This window comes from Panthera onca, chromosome A3, assembly GCF_046562875.1.
Source record: "Panthera onca isolate mPanOnc1 chromosome A3, mPanOnc1 haplotype 2, whole genome shotgun sequence".
NCBI lineage: Eukaryota > Metazoa > Chordata > Mammalia > Carnivora > Felidae > Panthera > Panthera onca.
Window position 1 is genome coordinate 45,811,942 of NC_138341.1, and position 23,886 is coordinate 45,835,827.

Genomic DNA, 23,886 nt, shown 5'->3' on the forward strand with positions numbered 1-23,886 from the left:
CACACACCCTGAACAATTTAGGGGGAGGGGGTAAAGGCAATTAAAGGTTCCAAACCCAAAGAATACTGTCAGTGATGGAGAAACACAAAAGCCATTTCAAATAAAATGTTCCTGAACTCTTAGCCTCAAACCACTTTCCTGATAAAATTACAGAGCTTGTTCCATTTATATCGGTATTAACTTTTAACCTCTGCACCATTCCAATAGTAGAAGATTAATCACGGAGCCTAATCGTGTAAATTAATGAGGGCAAATCTGAATTACTGATAGTACCAAATGCCAGAAGTGCTTAACAAGAATGCAGTTTAACTGTCTCTTGCCGTATATGTAAATAGTAAATGAATAAGTACCACGTGTCATAAAGCTCTTTCCACATCACATGACATAATGTATTCAAAATACTCATCCATGTTAAAAAATGCCTATTAAATATAAATGAGATGCTGAAATTATGGAAGGAATCCTCAGTTATCCTTGGCTGTTAATTTTAGTGAAGATCTCTTTCAAACATATGACCTTGAATATCCACAGAGGAATTACCTTGTGCTTTTTTACTCTTTGAGGATCTCAATTTTTGATCATACACTCATAATTAGTAGATTAGAAACTATTGGTATTTTCTGATATGTCTAATAGGCTGTCTGGGACAGTCTACATCGCTTTGGCCTAAGAAAACACGCCTTGGTGTAAAAAAGCATGGAGCCAGCAGGTGGCAGTGTGTCCCCACCTGCGACGGAGGCACTCTTGCTCAGGAAAAGCCCCCACACAGGCTGAAAAAACAAGTAAAAGGCAAATGTTTCCTTGCTTTGTGAAAGGTGGAAATCCATCAACCATGTTCCTTTTTCCATACAGCTGCAGAAGGCCGGTGAAGTATCTGCTTCCAGAACCCTTATCTTTTGGGGTGGCATGATCCTGCCAGCTTGCCTGTCCTCTGGCAAGGTGTGGTGTCCTTGCCTTCTCACAGAGCCAGATTTTGGAAAGCCCTGCTGGAGACCACTGGTCTGATGTCTGAGTCAGAGGCTATACCAGTCTGAAATGTGTCCTCTCCAGAAAAATAGTATCTTCCAAACACGCTTCGGGTAATGAAAAGGTGATAGGGGAACACAGGGCCTCTGGCGGTGCTGCTTATCTTTCTTCATTGTGTTTTATGATAAAACATTCCCTAGGTGATGCTCAGCAGTACAAAGTCTTGAATCACTGAGCTGGAAGCAACCTTAGAGTTCATGGCCATCCTTCTCATTTCACAGGGAAACTAACTGAGGCAAACCAGAATTATTCACCCCAGACCACACGGCTGGTTATGTGATAAGTCAAAAATAGAACTTGGGGCTTACTCCCACTCACATACTCTTTTTTTTTCCCTGTACATTTATAATGCCTTGGCACTAGGTAAACAAAAGTTCTGAATAGGCAAAAGGAAAGGAAATACTTTTTGACTGGCTTCTATGTTCTAAACAAATCATTGTGCTGGTTTCTTTTGTATACATGTAGTCTTTTAATCCCTGGAACAAACTGGTAGCTAATGTTACTTTCAATTTATAAACTTATTATCTGAACCTCAGAGGGGTTAAACGACTTGCCCAAGGTCATGCAGCTAGTAAGTGGTGGTTGAGATTTATGTTCCACACCAATGAAGAGAAGCAAAAGTTGGTTTTTGGAGGTTGTTAAGCACTGAGTAGGGAGGAGAGTAGGATTAGTAGAGGATCCATAGGGAAAATGACTCATCCTTTGTCTTTGCAAATATCACTCTGCCTTTCATGGAATACTTCCTCCAGTACTGTTTTTATGTTTGAATCCTCCCACAAAACATTCTCTGAACTCCAATTTGAAGTTCTTAATCCTCTGAACAAATGTATTATTTATTGTTGGTGCCCCTCATCAGGCATATCATTTATTGTCTTTAAGAAACAGTTACCTCTTCATGTGTAAAAAGATGTTTTCTTCCAGTTTGAAAATAGGTGGTCACTAAATATTTGATGGACTAATGAATTAAATATTTAAGTAGCTAGTTGGAGTTTACAAAAATAGGACACATCCCTGAAGAGAACATTAATACTACTCTTTTATTTTCAATATTTTCTAGTTTTGGGGAGCCTGGGTGGCTCAGTCAGTTAAGCATCTGACTCTTGATTTCGGCTCAGGTCATGATCTCACATTTGTGAGTTCAAGCCCCATGTCAGGCTCTGTGCTGACAGTGTGGAGCCTGCTTGGGATTTTCTCTCTCTCCTCTCTCTCTGGCCCTACCCTGCTTGCTCTCTCCCTCAAAATAAATACACTTTAAAAAAATTTTTAAAAATTTTCTACTTTTGAGTACAGAACTTCATATGAAAAGATGTTTAATATATGAGATTAGGGAAATGCAAATGAAAGCAACAAATGCAAATGAAAACAACAATGACATACACATCTATTAGAATGGTCAAAATCCATTACATGACCCCACCAGATGCTGATGGGGATGTGGAACAACAGGAACACTCATTGCTGGTGAGAATGCAGAATGGTACAGCCACTTTGGGATACAATTTGACATATTCTTACCAAAACCAAACATACTACCACAGGATTCAGCAATTGCACTCCTTGGTGTTTACTCCAAGGACAAGAAAACTTATGTCCATACAAAAACTTGCACATGGATTTTTATAGCAGTTTTACTCATAACTGCCAAAACTTGGAAGCAACCAAGATACCCTTCAGTAGGATAAATTGTGGTACATCTAAACAATAGAATATTATTCAGTGCTAAGAAGAAATGAGCTACCAAACCATTAAAAAAATAGGGAAGAACCTTAGACGCATATTACTAAGTGGAAGAAGCCAATACGAAAAGACTACATACTCTCTGAGTCCAAATATGTAAGGCAAAACTGTGCAGACAGTAAAAGATCAGTGGTCACCAAAGGTTGTCAGGGGGAGATGAATAAGCACAGAACAAAGGATTTTTAAGACAGTGAAAATACTCTGCATGATACCTTAATAATAGATACATGTAATTATACATAAGTCCAAACCCATAGAACATACAACACCAAGAGTGAACTGTAATGTGAACTATAGACTTTGGGTGGTAATGATGTGTCAGTGAAGTTCATCAGCTATAACAAATATGCAACTCTAGTGGGGGGGTGTTGATAATGGGGTAGGCTCTGCATTGCATGGGGGCACAAAGTTTATGGGAAACTCTGCTTTTTCCTTCAGTTGGCTGTGAATCTAAAAGTGTTCTAAAAATAAAGGTTTTTTTTTTTTAAGTTTATTTATTTTTGAAAGAGAGAGAGAGAAAGAGAGACACAGAGAGAGAGAGAATCTGAGCTGGGAAGGGGCAGAGAGAGAGAGAGAGGGAGACAGAATCCAAAGCAGTCTCCAGGCTCTGAGCCGTCAGCACAGAGCCCAACATGGGGCTCTAACTTACCAATGATGAGATCATGACCTGAGCTGAAGTTGGACACTCAACTGAGCCACCCAGGCACCCCAAAAACTAAAGTTTTTAAAAAAAATAACTTGGTCTTTGGTGAGAGGGACTAATTCAGAATTGGAGGGAATATGACAAACGAGTACATAGCACTGTTGAAGTCATAGCTCATGCATGGGTGGGGAACTGAGTAATGGTGAATTACTAGTTAGTAATTATTAGTATTAGTAATTAGTATAGATGACAGGGGGTGGGATGCTTTCCAGTGTCTTGTTCTACCTCCAGTATCAACGATGTAGGGATATGAATTTGAACTTAAACCAGAACAGAATAAGAAATAGAGCAAGACAGGAAGTTTGGTACTATTTATAATCCTGATAAAGTGGGGTGCCTGGGAGGCTCAGTCGGTTGAGCATCCAACTTCAGCTCAGGTCATGATCTCACAGCTCGTGAGTTCGAGCCCCGCATCGGGCTCTGTGCTGACAGCTCAGAGCCTGGAGCCTGCTTTGGATTCTGTGTCTCCCTCTCTCTCTGCTCCTAACCCACTTGCATTCTGTCTCTGTCTCTCTCAAAAATAAATAAACATTAAAAAAAATTACTTTATAATCCTGATAAAGTACCAAATAACAATAGTGCAAAAAAGTCTAAAGAAAAGGATGGCATGAGACCCTCTTTATAAAAGCACATATTCCTTGGCTGGTTAGGTTTCTATCTTCACTCCTGTTACTGCATACTTTTTTATCCAGATACAACCTCTGAATGTTCAATCAAGAGGTATTCCTCACCCTAAATAAGAATACTAATCTTCTTTGTCCTAAAATTATCCTCCTTTTGGAGTTATTTTGCCTCTGAGCAAACACAAGTATCTCACCTGTACAGCATTTGAAGGCTTTGTAACACTGTTGAAATCAGTCATTATAAATGACCATCTTTGACTACCTCAACTACATCACTATTCCTGGTGTCCTTTTTGGACTTGGCACCAACATTTGTCTTTGCATAAAAGAGTCCCTGGCAATAGAACTACACAAAAGTTCAAGGTCTGAAATAGAGTTCACTCTTTGAAATTGAAAACTGGAGAAAGAAATTCTGTGACTTGGCCAAAGACCCAGAGTTTGATCTGTATAAGAACCAAAGCCTTCAGACTCCCAAAGTCTTTACTTATATGGCTCTGTTTCTGCAAGAGGTAGCTAGTAAGCCAAATTCATAATTTAACATATAATTCTCTTTGAGAAGATTTAAATGCATTTGGCCAGATGTATGGATAAAAGTTCAATGGTCAGTTTATTAAGTTAAGCCAGGGATATTTCAAATACATAATAAACCATTCAAGGTCAAGGGTGATTTTGGTTTTGAATATAGAAGCTGCTTTGCCTATCTTGCCATTGAACTCATTTTGAATCCCAAGTTGTGTTCTGTGGCTGCTATTCAAGAGGCATATTCTTGTTGTAGAGTCCAGCTCTTGGGCAAACACAGCTGCAGGAAAGCCAGGATGATGCACTGCTCTTCTGAAAAGGACCTTGACCTCACTTTCCCCACAATGGCTGTGGCTCACCTTCTCTTTACCACGGTGTCAGTTTTCATTACCTTGACATTTCTCACGCTTTGATGTGTGATATGAAATGGTAGCCTTTGGCAATAGATGGGGAAATGAGGCTTCACGGGGACATAGAGCGCTTGCCAAAGGAAAAGTGTGGAAAATGGATGTGACAAGGTTATTCAGATTGCTTTCTTAAGGAGTTTCAGCTCAGCTGTACGTGATGATGCTACCAGTTTCTGCTTCAGCTTGTTTATTATAGAGGTAGCTGTGTATCCCTTTGTGAATTTGTCATGGATACTTTCGCCATCATGCCTAGCATGGGAAGTAGTGTCTGGTAGAGAAAACAAACTAACCAGTCATCTAGGAAAGCTTCGTGAACACCGTTAATTTCCATTTCAATTGCTGAGACTTCAAATTTATAATGGTGACCTTTTGTTTCTGTATTGTTATTGCTGATTCTCTTTTCACAGGTTTTATTTTGTTACTGTTTAGCAAGAGTCTCTATAACATAAGTGAATTAAAGAACTTCTTTAGTCTGTTTTTTTATCTATAGTAATTAACAAATAACAGCAATAAAACTATTCAGATGACACTACATTGTTTGTTTTGTTTTTTTTTTTTTCCTAAGATGTTGTAATGGTAAGAATATGGGACCGAAGCATAAGAGGGTAAAGCCAGAAATTTGACATAAATTTTCAAAAGGACATGTGAGCCCAGGTATGATCTGGGATGAGACTGCAGGCTAGTGGGACCCTGTCTGCTGACTGGGTTTTAACAGTAGGTTGTTTTAGGCAGCGTGATTTCAAATGATGCATCTGTTTGGTGTCAGGATTCCATTCAGCCAGTGGCTGGAGGAACAGAGTGTGTGCATGGGTGTTTGCTTGCAGTCTGGCCTCCGTCCCTGTATTAGTTTTCTATCATGGCATAACAAATTACCACAATCTTAGGGACTTAAAACAACATAAATTTATTTTCTCTCAGTTTCCATGGGTCAGTTCAGGCATGAGTTAGCTGGGTTCTCTACTCAGGGTTTTGCCAGGCAGAATTCAAGGTGTCATCCAATCTTGTCATCTTATCTGGGGTTTTTAGGTATTTCAAACTCACATGGTTGTTGGCAGAATTCATTTCCCAGGGTTGTAGGACTGAGACCCTCAGCTCTACATAGGCAGTTTACAATATAGCAGTTTGCTTTCTTCTTCCAGGGCAGGAAGAGAATATCTCTGATCTTCGTTCCCTTTTAAAAGCCTCACCTACCTAGTTCAGGCCCACCCTGGTTAACCTCCTTCTTGAATAACTCAGATCTAACTGATCACTGCCTTAATCATATTTGCAAAATATCTTCACCTTTGCCACATTCTGTTGGCCAGAAGCAAATTATAAGTTCTAACCAGCAATCAAGGGTACAACACTAGGGGGCAAAGATCATGGGGGCAGTCATACAATTCTGCCTATCACAGTCCCCATCACCCTCCCTAAGCTGTCATCACAGGGCTATTGTTGCCCCCTAATTGCCAAGTCCCACAGCCTCCTCTCAGCTGTCACTCTCAGTGGCATGGGGCACTGCTAAACATGCTCCTCATTCTTCTTAGGGTTTTCTGATGTTGCTATCTCCCACTTCCCTACCAGAGAGGAAGTGTAGGACTGGAGAAACCATATGATATTTGTAGTCAAACAGAACCAAGCCTTAATTCCCACTCTGTTTCTTAGCAGGAATAATCCACAAGTAGCTTGTATCTGTGCTTGAATGATGCTGGCAGGAGCTGGAAAATACAAAGGAGCTTCTCTACTTCCCCATTTCTGTCTACTTGAGTACCCTCCATTAGCAGCACATAAATGGAAGCCAGTAGTTTCCAGGAAGGGAATCTAAGAAGTACATATTGCAGACTCCAGCCCCAGCATCCCAGAGAAGCACAGAATTTGGTCTTGAAGCTGAGAAACAATAGGTAAAAATAGGCACAGGTATCTACCCATTGCAAACATCCAGTGCAAATAACCGTAACACAGTTAAGTGAATATATCTGAGCCCCTTGTTAACTCCAGTCTGAGATAACAAACGTTCCCTTTGGGTACAACTCAGTTTCTTGCCACAACTATACAATATTCTTTTGCGTTAAAGTATGTGTCTCCACTCCTCAGACCTGTTTGGCCAGTTCACAGAAGCTTTCCACTTCACATCTGCGTGAGTTCAACACATAGACTGAGGTTTCCGGATATCCCTTACAGAGTTTCACCCTTGTGCTTTTTCAGAATCATTTAAATCAGTCACTGAACTGTTTCGGGAAAGTTCTACCCTTCAGGACTCCCCAGTGCTCCTGTCTTCCCTCCCACCTCTACTTGCCTGGTACTTTGAATCACAGAAGTTTGGCCATTAGCAGGCATCACAGTAGGGATTGTAGTAGAAGCAGAATTAGTTCTGACCCAGGTGCTACAGGAAAGACCACTGATGCTGCTCCTTCCTCACAGGACCAAATGCTATTCTGAACCCACTTTAAACCACCAGCTGGCAAGGCTGCAAGACACCCGTCTCCTAAGGGTTAATCCACTTGTACATTAATCTGCTTCTTTTCATTGTGCCTTTTATTGCTCTGGGTTATTGTAAAGGTGCAGAGATTAATTAGCAGATTTAAAACCTTGAAAGCTTCATTACATAATTTTAGTCATCGGGAAACCTTGGGAAAACTTAAAAAATGAAGGCACTAAATCATTTTAATTGGAAATTTAACTGGGTATCTTTATAGAATATTTTATTGCTTGTCTTCTGAACAGACAGCTGCCTTAATGTGTCCTTAGACACTAGAGTTCTAAGCTAGGATGTTCCTCAGGAGATCTTGTTCTTGTCTTGGTGTGAGGAGGTGGGATTTGCCTGTAGCAACCAGCATCATTAAAAACAGGTAGGCCCTGCTTTAAGAAATCCTAGCATCTGAAAACCAGAGAATGTTAATGTGCAAACTGTCTCTTATGTTACAAGAAGAATCTACTTTTTTAATTAAACAAATGAGATTCCTAGAATAGTGCACCTCTTTAAATTTCCATAGAATAATTTCATTAGTAAGGGTTTATTTTTTTTCTCAGTTATTCTGGCGACATGCTCACTGAGCTCCAGGAAATTCTGCCACACCTTGACATGTTGTCTTTACAGGGCTTCAGATTGTGAGCAGAACAACAAATCCAGCTGGAGGCTGAATTTTCTCTCAGCTGTATGGGCACACTGCTCCCTGGTCAGTACCAGGCTGACCCCCTCTTCATCTCGCTATGCATTTTATCAAGGGTAATACACGAAAAAGATAACCCCTGAGGTTCCATTACTTGTTCAAAAAGAGATTATGCAGGCCCTCTGACCAAGAATAAAAGTGAAAGTAGAAAGAGAAGTAAAATATTTTATGAACAAAATTCAAAAAGTAAACCATGGCTTTAACATAGACTCAGTGGTTGTTTTTCATTTTATGCTTAAACTTTCCCTAAAATACATCAGATCAAGATGGGCAATCCTGCTTGAAAAGTGAGAGACAGACCTCTGGCAGCTGGGCTTGGCCTCTTAGAGGTAGGTGAGCCATCATTCACCCCAACCAACATCACCCCAGATTCATGATGTTTCATCTAAGTTGCTAACAATTACAGGGGTGGGGCAGTTCAAGTCTCCACACTGTCCTGAACATATTCTTCTGAATGGCTCCGTCTACATATGGTTCCTTCTGCTGTCTGTCCCCAAGATCTGTCATCTAGACTATCTGGAGAGGCCATGGGGGCAGAGCAGAGAACAAAAGCTCAAGCACTCTCTTTAGCTTGTGTCTGTGGCTCCCCATTTCTCACCAATTCTGGGCTTGCTGTTTTTCTTCCCATTTCAAACTCTGAGCCTGTGTGTGGGTGCACGTGCTTTGAGCTTCTGTTTGTCTCTATTAATATGTGGTTTAATCATATGGAATGATTCATGTTACTTTCTTTTTTTATAATAGGCACTCAGAGTCAAATATAGACCTTGGAGTTGCACTTCATTGTTTGTTGTGTTTTATGTATGAACAGTTTTGCTCCCAAGAAAATCCTTTGAAATGTATCCTTTGAGAAAAGGCGTATTACCTTTAAAAAAAACCTATGGTTGTGATAACACCAATAGTAATTTCCAAGTAAAGATACTTCTCTATCTGTATGATTTTTTTTTCCCATCAGGTCTTTAAAATTAATTAAATTATTATCAATGCCAATTATAAAAAAATAATTTTATCTCCTTTGGAAGTTTGAAAGACTCATACAAATATTTAAGACAACAATGCCCAGAGAAAACCACTAATTATTATTTATGAGTTTCTGTTTCTAGTCAGTCTTCCTCACCCCCTCACTCACATCCAGGAGTGAGTATGGGTTTGTATCTAATTTAGACATGTGTTATTTAAAAAAAAAAAAATTAATGCTTTTTTTTTTTTAACGTTTATTTATTTTTGAGACAGAGAGAGACAGAGCATGAACAGGGGAGGGTCAGAGAGAGAGGGAGACACAGAATCCGAAACAGGCTCCAGGCTCTGAGCTGTCAGCACAGAGCCCGACGCGGGGCTCGAACTCACGGACCGTGAGATCATGACCTGAGCCGAAGTCGGACGCTTAACCGACCAAGCCACCCAGGCACCCCAATGCTTATTTATTTTTGAGAGAAAGAGAGACAGAATACGAGTGGGGGAGAGGCAGAGAGAGAGGAAAACACAGAATCTGAAGTAGGTTCCAGGTTCTGCACTGTCAGCACCGTGGGGCTGGACATAGGGCTGGAAACCCACAAACTGTGAGATCATGACCTGAGCCCAAGTCAGACACTTAACTGACTGAACCACCCAGGTGCCTCTACTATTTTTCACATAATTGTTTTGTTTACTTATTTTGAGAGAGTGCATGCACACATCTGTGTGAGTAGGGGAGAGGCAGAGAGAGACAGAGAGAGAAGAGAGACAGAGAGAAACCTAAGCAGTCTCTGTGCTGTCAGCTCTGTGCTGGATTCCAGACACAGTGAGATCATGACCTGAACCAAAATCAAGAGTTGGCTGCTTAACCGAATTAAAGCCACCCAGGCACTCCCAGATGTTTGTTATTAATCTGCATCAGCATCCATTAAAATGCCCTGTTCCTATCTGGTCTTCAGATGTCAGTTTTCAGTGACACAGACCATTGCTGTCCTCATGAGTCTCAGCCCTACAGCAGCTTCCATTTTGCTACAATCTGTGTCACCTACACACATGGGAAACATCTTGCTGTCTCCCATGACATTTGGGTTAGATGGGAATGTCCATTCTGATGCTTCTCAGGCTTGTCTGCTGGTCACCCAATGTAAATATTTCTTCCATTCCAGCCCTGGAATAGTATCCATGTCTTACTTCAGCAATCACTCTTCAGTATCTTTGCCTTCAAATTAGACTGAGTTCTTCTTATAGATTACCTTTTTTTTTTTTTTTAATTTTTTTTTTAATGTTTATTTATTTTTGAGACAGAGAGAGATAGAGCATGAACAGGGGAGGATCAGAGAGAGAGGGAGACACAGGATCTGAAACAGGCTCCAGGCTCTGAGCGGTCAGCACAGAGCCCGACGCGGGGCTCGAACTCACGGACCGCAAGATCGTGACCTGAGCCGAAGTCGGCCGCTTAACCGACTGAGCCACCCAGGCGCCCCAACTTTTCTATCTAGAGGAGGCTAGTCTTCCCACATCTGTTTAGAATTAAGTGGTTTTCCCCAACATCTTACTTTATTATGAAAATTTTCAAACATATACAAAAGTTAAAGAGTTGTACAGTAAGCATACATATACCTACCATGCAGATTCCGGATTGTTAATATTTTGCAATATATGCTTTATTTCATGTCTATCAATATATTTATTCATCTATCCATCTATCAGTCTGTCTTTATTGGATACATTTAAAGTGAGTCCCCTTCTACATTGTATCAGGGTTGGTCTGTAGAAAAATATATAGCAGAAGTGATGGTGTGTGACTGCTAAGGCTAGATTGTGACGGGCACCAAGCTTTCTGCTTTGCAATCTTCCTTGGCTTTTTCACTCTAGGGGAAGCCAGCTATCATGTCATGAGCAGCACTGTAGAAAGACCCACATAATGAGGAACAGAAGACTCCTGCCAACAGACATGTGAGTGGCCTGGAAGAGGATTTCCCAATGTCAGTCAAGCATTCAGGTGCTTGACTATATTCAGCTATGTTCAGGAGATATAGCTTCTCCTATTATCTTGATTTGCAACTCCCTGAGAGAGCCTGAGCCAAAGCCACCCAGCTAAATTGCTCTCAAATTCTTCACCTATAGAAACTACAATAAATATTTGTTGTTTTAAGGCACCATGTTTTGGGGTAATTTTTTACAGAGCAATAGATAGCTAATACAATATTTTATCCTTAAAGACTTCAGCATGCTTAGAACTAATTAGAAAATTAAGAATTCAATATTTTTCTTTTTTTAATGTTTATTTATTTATTTTGAGAGAGACAGTGCAAGTGGGGAAGGGGCAGAGACAGACAGACAGACAAACAGAAAATCCCAAGCAGGTTTCACACTCAGTGCAGAGCCTGACTCAAGGCTTGATTCCATGACCCTGAGATTATGGCCTAAGCCAAAATCAAGAGTTGGACACTTAATTGGCTGAGCCACCTTGGCACCCCTATATTTGTTTTCTGTTTTTCTGAGGCTAAGCTTACATACAATAAAATGCACAAGTCTTAAGCCACTCATTGAATTTTGACTAATACATATACCAAGTGATCTAAATCCCTATTATCTACCTAAAAAGTTCCCCCATAGCTCTTCCTAGTCAATTTCTGCTCCATCCCAGACACAACTTTTATTCTGATTTTTTCATCACACAAAATTAATACAAATGGCACAAATATAATTAATACAAATGGTCAAGAAATTAATACAAATTGAACCATACAGCATATACTGTTTCTGCAAGGCTGCTTTCACTTAGAGTATTGTTTATGAGATTCACCTATTAGTTACATTTATGAGCAGTTTGTTCCTTTTTGTTGCTGAGTAGTCTCCCTCTATATAACTATACCATGATTTTTAAAACTCTATTAACCTATTGATAGACATTTGGGTTGTTTTCAGCTATTATGAAGAAACTGTCATCAACACTCTCATGCAACCCTTTTTACAGAAATATGTTCTCATTTGAGATGCCTGGGTGGTTTAACTGGTTAAGCATCTGACTCTTGATTTCAGCTCAGGTCATGATCTCACTGTTTGTGAGTTCAAGCCCACATCAGGCTCTGCATTGATGATGCAGAACCTGCTTGGGATTCTCTCTCTTTCCCTCTGTCTCTGCCCCTCCCCTGGTCATGCACGTGCTCTCTGCCCCCCCCCCCCCACTCTCTCTCAAAAATAATAAACTGAAAAAATAAATAAATATGTTCTCATTCCTCTGGATTAAAGATGTAGGAGTGGAAGGGCTGAGTCATATGGCAATTACATGTTTTAAATTAGAAGAAACTACCAGGTCTGTTGCCAAAGTGGTTGTACCACTTTATACTCCCCCTAATAATGTATGAGAATTCTGGGTGTGCCACATTCTTATCAAGACTTTTAACTTTAGCCAGTATAATGAGTGTGTGTTTATCTCATTGTTGTGTTTCTCTTCTGTTTCCTATATTTCATTTGTTTCCTGTATTTCATCTGTTTCCTATATTTCCTATATGTTTCATTTCTCTGATTCACACTATTTTGTTTAATATTCACATATCGGCTTTTGTTATGTTTTAATTTATTTTTAAACTTCCATATGCTCATCTTGAATTCAGAAGCAATCTAATCAGTTCCTTTTTTGTTTACTTTCAACTGGGGAGGTGTTTCCCACCACCCCCATGGTTTAAAACAAAATCCCAGAGGGGTGCCTGGGTAGCTCAGTTGGTTGGACTTCCAACTCCTGATTTTGGTTCAGGTCATGATCTCACAGTTTGTGAGTTTGAGCCCCATGTCAGGCTCTGTGCTGACAGTGCAGAGCCTGCTTGGGATTCTGCGTCTCCACCTCCCCCAACCACACCGCCCCTCCCTAGCTTACTCGCTCTTTCTCTGTCAAAAAATAAACATAACTTTTTTTTAATCCCAGAAAGTGAGCATGTATTTACAAATAAATCCATCTAGATCACCTTCTTTCCTTGGGGTAGGAAGCCAAATTGCTGAGTTGTCCAGGTAAACACAAGACATCTTCAACAATACACATGGATGCATGTATATCCGAGGTAGGTATGCACAGCTCTTAACTCAAGTCCACTGTTTGGAAGAAACACATTTGGCAACTCATACGTGATGGAGGGATTATTTTTCTTTTCTTTCTTTCACTTTTATTAAAGTGAGTTTTGGATATGTATTGTCCAGTATTTACAACCACCACACTGCTTCTTGTTTCTATCTTCATCTTTTGAGACATTATTCAAGGGATAATTTTCTGTACTATCATTATTCCTTCTGGATTACTTTCTGTGAGGATTTCCTCTTCCATATATCTTAAATTTCATGCATATTTCTCCCAGCTTTTGAATTATCTTTTTTTCCCCAGGTTTTCCCAGGAATAGTGCTGAGAAACTGATGGGGGGGAGGGGCTTAATGGGGCATCTCGCATGTCTTTAATTAATCTTTAGCACCTCTACATTGTACGGATCTTGTTGTAAGGGCTATGTCTTCCTACCATTTTTATTACCCAGATTTCCTAACACATAGGAGATTATCAAAAATATGTTATATTTGGTTGGACTGAACTGAATGACATTACCTAATTTTAATGGACAATGAAATATTTTTTAAAAGCCATGTGACAACAGATTCTTTGCCCATTACCCTCCCCAGGATAACTACCATTCATGTTGTGACAAATATGGGGCTGGCGGGAAGCCACAGCCTTCCTGATCCCAACTTTCTGCAGCTTGGTGGTCCAGTTTCCTGCAAGTTGTACTATGTAATATGTTATTCAAAACACTGAACTTGATTACTATATAGAAACTATAGAACTACAGTTCACAGGAAAAATGTGGGCAGAGGATGGTGGTGGGATTATCTGCAAGTGGAGGAGGAGCACAGGTGGAGGGGAGACTCAGAGGTCAGAGAGCAACAGTTACAATCTGGTCAGAGGAACCAGACTGCAGAGAAGAATTTGAGCTCAGTGCTGGCAACAGCTGATGGGGTGCTATGGTTTTTAACCATAATTATTTATTGGTTTTACCTGAGAAATTTTAAACAAAATCCTGATGCCTGAACCCAGGGCTATAAGAGTTTATACCGCATCATTATATGAATAGAAAAAGGTAGTACCTCTGAGAAGATGCATCCCTGGAATCTGATGGCCTGCTCATCAGGCACACCTTTGTGTGAATTAGGAAAAAAAAAAAAAGTATCCCTTCCTCAGCAAATTTAGCCTACTCTAAAAGCCTAGGCTGAATTTCAGATTCCACTTGCCTCCACGCCTTAGCATCCTTGTTCGGTGAGTAGCCTATACAGCTGTCAGTGGAGGCCCTGATAGATCTCTATTCAAACCAGATGCAGTTATATTTCTGAAGGTATCTGGAAAATCGTACACATTTTTTAAAAATCTCACCAAGTGATGATGCTAAAGGAAATGAAGTTTAAAAGCTTTGAAATAGGTACCAGGTAAAGGATATTGCAGGACTTCATTCATTCTCCATTCTATCTATTTAGCAGTTATTTACTGAGCATTTAACCTATATACTTTTGAGAACCACATGAAGTTGATACACTTTTCTGCAGTGGTGGGGCTTCTTTTGAAGGTTTATGTACAGAGAAGTATTTCTACTCATTTTATAGGCACAGAGTTGCAGTACCACCTCTGAGAAATAAAATAGCTCCTCCTAACCCACTGAATACTGTAACATGATTCTCCGGTGACCATTACCCAACTTCTGGCTCTGCAGGGTGTTTCCTTTCAAGGTCACCCTGAAGTGCTAGCTATAAAGGGACTGACATAATGAGGAACATATGTCCAGAAAAAGCATGCTATCCCCCGCCCCTGTCCAGCTTTAAGAAGTTAGTGCTGAAATTGCCTGACTATCAGCAGAAGGATTAAACTTCACAGTGACAGACTTAGAGAGAGAGGGGGAGAGAAAGAAATTATTTCAGCCTCAGATATCTTTAGAGAGTTTTTGTCATTCCAGAATGGGCACCAGCATTCTGAAGAGTGGTTACTGTATTCTTCTCTTACAGAACAGAGACCCCATCACCACCTCAGTAGAGTGCTTGCCTTATAATGAGAATAAATAATAAATTAAAGATTAACAAGTAAAAAAAAAGACTAACAAATGTTGGATCATTTTATGACGAAAAAAAATTATTATTTCATAAAAATCGGCCACACTTCCCTCATGTGGAGACAACCACCATCTACACTCTGTTATATTTTCTTATTGAATTGGTATGTTAAATAGCACATGCATTTTATTAAATTGTCTTTTTATTTAAACTATATTATGAGTGTTCTATTTCCTTATATGGACTTTAGGAACATAATTTTCATTTGCTAAATGATGCAACATTGTTAAGGTTCTTAATAGACATATTGCTAAGTTACTACCCCCAACTTAAAAACATTATGTCCACCAACAATATAAGAATGACTTTTTCTATTACCTTCACCACCCTGAGATTTTTCTTTTAAGCTTTATAACTTTTGAGGTCATAATGTACTTTTTGATTTATAGTTCTTATTTTGTATTACTAGTACAATAAATACTCTATGTTTATTATTTTGGGTTTTTATAAGCATTGTTGAAAATATACATTGCCCACATTTTTTACATTGAGTTTTCGATAATTTTATTAGTTTATTTAAACTAATTTTATAAGAGCTCTCTTTTATTATAAGAATTCTTTTTTCTTTCATTTTTATAATTTTTTACAGTTTGCCTTTTAATCTTATTTATGTATTCTTCCAAGTGGAGAAAATACTTTTTAATGTTTTCAAATCTACTAACATTTTCCATTATTATTTGCATGTTTTGAGTTTATAATTAGAGTTTTATTCATCACTATAACACATGGCAATCATCTGAACTTTTTACCGGTTTATGTTTTAATTTTTAATTTACTTATATAATTCATTCTGGAATATATTTTGATTAGTGGTATGTAGTAGAGCAATAATAGTTTTGTTATTGTTAACTGTTCATTACAGTGACATTTATTAAAAGATCCATCCTTTACCTATTTATATTTTCCATGCCCTATATTAAATTATTACCTTACTAGGAAATGTTTCTGGACTTACTGTTCTATTTCATTGATCTTTCTATTCTTATGTCATATTTTATTTTGTGGGGAGGGTAAACTCTTACTCCTATTTTCTTTTCAATATTTATTTGCATATTATTTTTTTCCAAATATATTTTAGGATAATTCTGTTAAACCTTCCTCCAGCACCACCCTATAACTTAGTGGCATTTTGATTTAAGGAGAATTTATGTTCCTTTAATATTAATCCTCACTGTTGTAGAACATTAAAAAATGTAAAATTTCAAACTGATTTCATAATGGCAACATGAACATGAATATCAAGAGGTTATAACTCAATTATACATCTAAATGAACTCTAAGATCCTTTACAGAAAAAATGAAAATTGATTATACAGGAATTACTACTACTACAGATGTACTAGTAATGAGGGTTACATTTTCTCTCTTGTCTAACATAAGTAAAAAATAGACAAGGTATATGAAACATATATTCAAAAAGGTAGAGGAAAAATTGAGAGACACAGAAGACATAAAAGAGGCCCAAATTGAACTTCTATAGATGAAAATTATAGTATCTGTGATATACAGCAGATTATATGATTCTGAAGAGTTAGTGAACTTGAAGATATGTAATAGAAACTACCCAAAATGAAACACACTGAGAAAAATACTGAAAAAAAAATGAATAGAACAGTTAGCTAATATGACAACTTCAGACAGCCTAATATATGTGTAGCTGAAGTCCCTTAAGGAAAAAAGAGAATACAGAAGAATTTGAAAAAATAGTGCAGACAGCAGACAAATTTTCAAATCTGATAAAAACACCTGAAAATCTGTGGACCCAAGAAGTCTAATGAACAAAGTATAGGGAGCATGAATAAAGCTACACTAAGTCACATCATAATCAAACTGCTTAAAATGATGGATAAGCAGAAAACCTTAAAAGCAAACAGGAAAAAAATTCATACAGTATGTCTGTGTAAGTTTCTTTCTTCCCAAGGAATCTAATAATAAACTATATTTATAAAATTTATTAACAAAATTCATCATGACAAATGAAAATATTTTAATAGCCACCAAAAATATATTGTTAAAAATCTAGCATTTATTCTTTTATAAAATGCTTTGTAAATTAAGAGATAACTAGTCTCTAAGCATGATAAAAAAAAATACCAATTTCAAGGTAACAGATGAAGCAAAGTGGCATATAGAATGGATAGAAAGATGTCAGCTCTCTCATTCTTAATGTATATTTTTAATGAGAATGATATAATAATCCCTAGGAGTTTTTTGTTTTGAGCCAGTTTCACTTATCATAACTTCTTTTTGGTAGTGATCTGAAAAATAGATTCAATTTTACAACTGACTCTATTACGGCTTCAAGATAGAGAATAATTGCATGTATAAATAATAGTTTTTTTCCAATGGTGGATATTTTTAGACTATGTCTCAATAACTGTATTGATTGGAATGTCCAGAACAAAATTAATAGCAAAAATAGATGTGTGGTAAAGAATGTAGCCTTGCCTAAAAAGAGAAATCTAGTTTTTGTCCCCAAATCCTAGGAGGTGATTTTTAAATCCTTAGAATTTCCTGGGTGAGAAGAGGGAGTGTTGTTCATGGTGAACCCTTTGGACACAACTAATAGCTTATGCTAATGAAGTGACTCATGGTGGACCCTTTGGTCCATATGATATCAGCCTCATCTTTGGGATTGGGGGAGATAAGACTGAGCTCAACAACATGGTCAGTCAATCAATCATGCCTAGATAAATGAAACCTCAGGAAGGACTTTGCACATAAAGCTTAAATAAGCTTTCTGGTTAGCAATACTCCATGTGTATAATAGTTTTCAGTGAGTTCTGTGTGAATCCTTCTAGCAAATTATATGAACTGAGGATAGACTCTGGAAACATCTGAACTTCATGTTACAAGTGATGGTAATCACATATGAACTCTTCCTGAAAACTTGGGAGTTGGAACCAAACTCCTTGCTGTTGGTATTAGAAGTAATGGGCAGACTTAGCATTCCGGAGGACTATGCCTTTAACCTTGCAGTTTGGTTAATTCTGGGTAATAAATGTCACCTTTGTTTTATTCTTGACTGTATTAGGAATTTTGTTAGTGTTTTATTGCTAAGCATAATCTTTACGGTGTGAGATAGACATAGTCTTTGTCATATTCTGATATTATTATTTTATTCCCAGTTTATCTAAAAAAATCGGAAATGGTTGTTAAATGCTATCAAGTCCCTTTTTATTTCTTTCTATCCAATAGTTAGTTATTTATGACTTTCCAAGCATTTTGGTAGGTACTTTACATACATTATCTCATTTAATCCTCACAACAGGCACAGAATGATTAGGCAATTTGCCTAAGGTCACAAAGTCATAATTGGTGGAAGTGGTGTTGGAAATCCCATCTAAGGCTAGATCTGGAGATCTGAATCATACTATGTGAATCACATCAACATTTTTCCTTGTGCTAAAATATCCTTTTCTAAAAATCAATTCCACTTTGTAATGTATATTTTTCTCTTAGTATTCTTCTAGATATGATTTACTGGTGTTTAAATATAAATCCTACACTGGGATGTGAGATTTGTATATAGTTTTCTTTTATTATGCTTCAAAACAGGTTTATTAACCTAGCTTGAGTAAATAAATTGGAAAGCTTTATTTCCTTTTATGTTCTAGATAAATTTATGTATTATGAGAATTCTTTGGTCCATGGCTCTTTAAGAACAATTGCTTATTAAGTCATCTGCCCTTCAGCCCTTTCTAGGAGTGGATTTTCTTTTATATGTTGTTAAAATGATTATTTTTTTCCACTATCTTTCCAGGTAACTGGTTGACTCAGAATATCTAACTCTTTGTAGTATATTTTAACACTTTATATATGTATACATGTGTATATATAAACATTCATATGTATATTTAGCATACACATGTATATATATGGAAAAATAATCTTTTCATCATCTTTTCCAAATTTATTTTTGTTGAATTTCATGTCGTATGCTTTATTATGCTTTCTTCTGTTCTCTGTCACCATTTTTTATTATGGTAAAAAATACATACTATTAGATGTACCATCTTAACTATTTTTAATTGTTCAGTTCAACAGTATTAAATATATTCACCTTACTGTGCAACAGATCTCTAGAACTTTTTCCTCTTGCCACAATGAAATTCTACATTAACTGAACCTAGTTACCCCTCCTCCCAGCCCTTACAAACCATCCTTCTACTTTTTTCTGTTTCTATGATTTTGACTACTTTAAATATTTCATATGAATGGAATCATACAGTCTTTGTCCTTTTATTACTGGCTTATTTCACTTAGCAAAGTATCCTTGAGACTCATCCATATGTATCAGAATTTTCTTCATTTTTAAAACAGCATAATATTCCATTGTATGCATATACCATATTTTCTATATCCATTCATCTGTCAATGGACATTTAGGTTGCTTCCACCTCTTGGCTATTGTGAATAATGCAATGAACCTAAGTATGTAAATTTCTCTTCAAGATTTTGCTTTAAACCATTTTGGATAAATACCCAGAACTGGAATTGCAGGATCATATGCTAATTCCATTTTTAATTTCTTGAGGAACTACCATATCATTTACCATAATGACTACACCATTTTACATTCCCACTAACAGTGCACATAAGTTCCAACTCCTTTGTATAATTGCCAAGACTTGTTATTTTCAATTTTTTTTGATAGTGGCCATCCTGGTGAATTGGAGGCAACATCTCATAATGGTTTTTAATTACATTCCCCTAATCATTAATGATGTTGAACATTTTTTTCATATGCTTATTGGCTATTTATGTATGTTCTTTGGAAAAATGTCTAGTTAATTCCTTTGCCCATTTTTAATTGGGTGGTTGCTGCTATTATTGAGTTGTAGAAGTTTCTTATATATTCTGGATCATAACTCCTTATCACATATATGACTTGCAATTATTTTCTTTCATTCTGTATGTTGCCTTTCACTCTGTCAATTGCTTCCTTTGATATGCAGAAATTTAAAAGTTTTATATAGCCCTATGCAGTTATTTTTCACTTTGTTGCCTTTGCTTTTGGTGTCATATCCTAGGAATCATTGCCAAACCCAATATCCTGAAGCTTTTCCTCTATGTTTTCATCTAGGAGTTTGATAGTTTTAGACCTTACTTTTAACCCACTTTGGGTTAATTTTTGTATATAGTGTAATATAAGGGTCCAGCTTCTTTCTCTTAAACCCACTTTGAGTTAATTTTTGTATATAGTGTAATATAAGGGTCCAACTTCTTTCTCTTGCATGTGGATATCTAGTTTTCCCAACACCAGTTGTTGAAGAGACTCTCCTTTCCCCATTGGTTAGTTCTGACACTTTTGTTGAGATCATTTTACCATATACATGAGGGTTTATTTCTGAGCTCTGTTTCACTGGGGTGTGTGTGGGGGTTGGGGGTGTGGGTGTGTGGGTGTGTGTATCTTAATGTCAGTACCACACCATCTTGATTACTGATGCTTTGCAGTATTTTTTGAAGTCAGGAAGTATCTTGCTCCAACTTTGATTTTTTAAAAGATTGATTGCCTATTTGGGATTCCTTGAGGTCCCATATTAATTTTAGAATATATTTTTTTCTGTTTTTGAAACAATGGTTTTTGAAAAAAATGCCATTGGGATTTTGATAAGGATCTGTAGATCATTTTGGGTAATATGGGTATTTTAACAATATTCTGTCCTCTCATCCTCAGGCATATGTCCTGCCATTTATTTGTACTGTTTTGTTTTTTTTTTTTTTTTGGTTTTAGCAATTTTTTTATAGTTTTCAGACAAGTTTTTCTTTTTCCTGGTGAAATTTATTCCTAAGCATTTTATCTTTTTTGATGCTGTAGTAAATGGGACTATTTGCTTAATTTCCCTTTCAATTTGATTATTATTATTGTGTAGAAACAAACCAACTTTTGTGCATTCATTTTTCATCCTACAACTTTGCTGAAATTGTTTATTAGTTGTAATGTATTTTTTTGATGTGTGTAATCTTTTTTTTTTTTTTTTAACGTTTATTTATTTTTGAGACAGAGAGAGACAGAGCATGAACAGGGGAGGGGCAGAGAGAGAGGGAGACACAGAATCTGAAACAGGCTCCAGGCTCTGAGTGGTCAACACAGAGCCTGACACAGGGCTTGAACCCACGGACCGTGAGATCATGACCTGAGCCGAAGTCGGATGCCCAACCGACCGAGCCACCCAGGTGCCCCTGGAATCTTTTTTTTTAATCTTTTATGTTTATTTATTTTGAGACAGAGACAGAGTATGAGCAGGGTAGGGGCAGAGGGAGAGGGAGACAGAGAATCGAAGCAGGTTCCAGGTTCTGAGCTGTCAGCACAGCCCAACGCAGGGCACGAACCCACAAACCGTGAGATCATGACCTGAGATGAAGTCTTGACCCTTAACCGAGACACCCAGGCAACCCTGATGTGTGGAATCTTTAGGGCTTTCTACACATAAGTCATGTCATCTGTGAATACAGATCACTTTACATCTTCCTTTTCAGTTTGGATGTCTTTTATCTCTTTTTCTTGTCTAGTTGTAGTGGTTGGGACTTGCAGTACTATGTTGACCAAAACTGGCAAAAGTAGTCATCCTAGGGGCGCCTGGGTGGCTCAGTTGGTTGGGCATCCAATTTCGGCTCAGGTCATGGTCTCATGGTTTGTGGGTTCGAACCCCATGTTGGGCTCTGTGCTGACAGCTCAGAGCCTGGAGCCTGCTTCAGATTCTTTGTCTCCCTCCCTCTTCCCTCCTTCACTCAAGCTCTGTCTCTGTCTCTCTCTCAAAAATAAATAAACATTAAAAAAAATTTTTTTAAGTAGTCATCCTTGTCTTGTTCCTAATTTAGAGAAAAAGCTTGCGGTTTTCACCATTCAGTATATTAGCTGTGGTATGTCATATATGGCCTTTATTGCACTGAGGTATATTCCCCTATACCCAGTTTATTGAGAGGTTTTATCATGAAAGTTAGCTGAATTTTGTCAAACGCCTTTTCTGCATCAATTGTGATGGTCATGTGACTTTTTTCCTTCACTCTGTTATTATGGTATATTACATGGATTTATTTAATATGTTGAAATATCCCTGTATTCCATGCATAAATCCCACTTGGTCATGGGGTATGATCCTTTAAATGTGCTTTTGATTTCAGTTTTCTAGTATTTTGTTTAGGTTTTTGTATCAATATTCTTCAGGGCTATTGATCTGAGGTTTTCTTTTATGTATCTTCACCTGGGTTTGAGGTCAGGGTAATTCTAGCCTCATAAAATGAGTTTGGGTGTGTTATCTCCTCTTCAATTCTTTGGAAGAATTTGAGGGGGGTCAAGTATTAATTATTCTCTAGATGTCTGATAAAATTCTCCAGTGAAGCCATTTGGTCCTGGACTTTTCTTCCTTGGAAGTGTGTGTGTGTGTGTGTGTGTTTTTTTTCCTACTTCATTATTTTTCTGCTTCAATATCCATAGTTTTAGGTCTGTTCAGGTTTTTATTTCTTCCTGATTCAGTCTTGTGTTCCTAGGAATTTATCCATTTCTTCTGAGGTATCCAATTTATTGCCATATACTTTTCATATTGGTCTCATAATTCTTTTCATTTCTGTGGCATTTGTTGTTATATTCCCTCTTTCACTTCCACTTTTAGTTATTTTACTGTTCTCTCTCTCTCTTTTTTTTTTTACTCTTTACTCTTGTTTTTGTTAGCCTAGGGAAGATTTTTTCAATTTTGTTGATCTTTATAAAAAGCAACTTTTAATTTCATTGACTTTTCTATTGTTTTTCTATTCTCTGTTTAATTTATCTTTGCTCTAAGCTTTATTTTCTGCTAACTCTGGGTTTACTTTCTTTATTTTATACTTTTTTAAAGTGCAAGTTTAGTTATACTATTGATTGGAAACCTTCTTTTTTAATTTTTTTAATATTTATTTATTTTTAAATGTTTATTTTTATTTTTGAGAGAGAAAGAGAGAGACAGAGCATGAGTGGGGGAGGGACAGAAAGGAAGAGGGAGACAGAATGTGAAATAGGCTCCAGGCTCTGAGCTGTCAGGTCAGCACAGGGTCAGCACAGACCCTGACACGAGGCTCAAACTCCAGAAGGGTGAGATCATGACCTATGCTGAAGTTGGAGCTTAACCAACTGAGCTACCCAGGTGCCCCTATTTATTTATTTTTGAGAGAGAGAGAGAGAGAGAGAGAGAGAGAGAGAGAGAGACAGAGTGTGAGCAGGGGAGGGGCAGAGAGACGGAGACACAGAATCTGAAGCAGGCTTCAGGCTCTGAGCTGTCAGCACAGAGACTGAGGCAGGGCTCGAACCCACAAACTGTGAGATCATGACCTGAGCCAAAGTCAGATGCTCAACCAATTCAGCCATCACGCACCCCCTTTTGTTTATTTAATGTGTTTGCTGCTATAAACTTTCTTCTTAGTATTTCTTTCATTGCATCCCATAAGTTTTGGTATGTTGTGCCTTTGTTTCCATTTTCTTGATATATTTTTTAAATTCCTTTGTGACTTTTTCTTTTACCCAGTGGTTGTTTAAGAGAATTCCTCTGTTCCTTCTGTTATTGATTTCTCACTTCATCCTGTTGTGGTCAGAGAACACAGTTTGAAATATTTCTGTTTTCTTAAATCTGTTGGGATTTGTTTTGTGGCCTAACATA

The 23,886-nt window shown here is 37.6% G+C and overlaps 1 long non-coding RNA gene across 1 annotated transcript in view; it reads right to left on the bottom strand.

Moving 5' to 3' along the window:
* Positions 1 to 23,629: 23,629 nt before the first annotated feature.
* LOC132687720 (uncharacterized) overlaps positions 23,630 to 23,886 on the bottom strand; it is a 154,522-nt gene continuing 154,265 nt past the window's right edge. The window contains exon 5 of the long non-coding RNA XR_009614238.1: positions 23,630 to 23,808. This is a non-coding gene — a long non-coding RNA (uncharacterized LOC132687720). The remainder of the gene's footprint in view (positions 23,809 to 23,886) is intronic.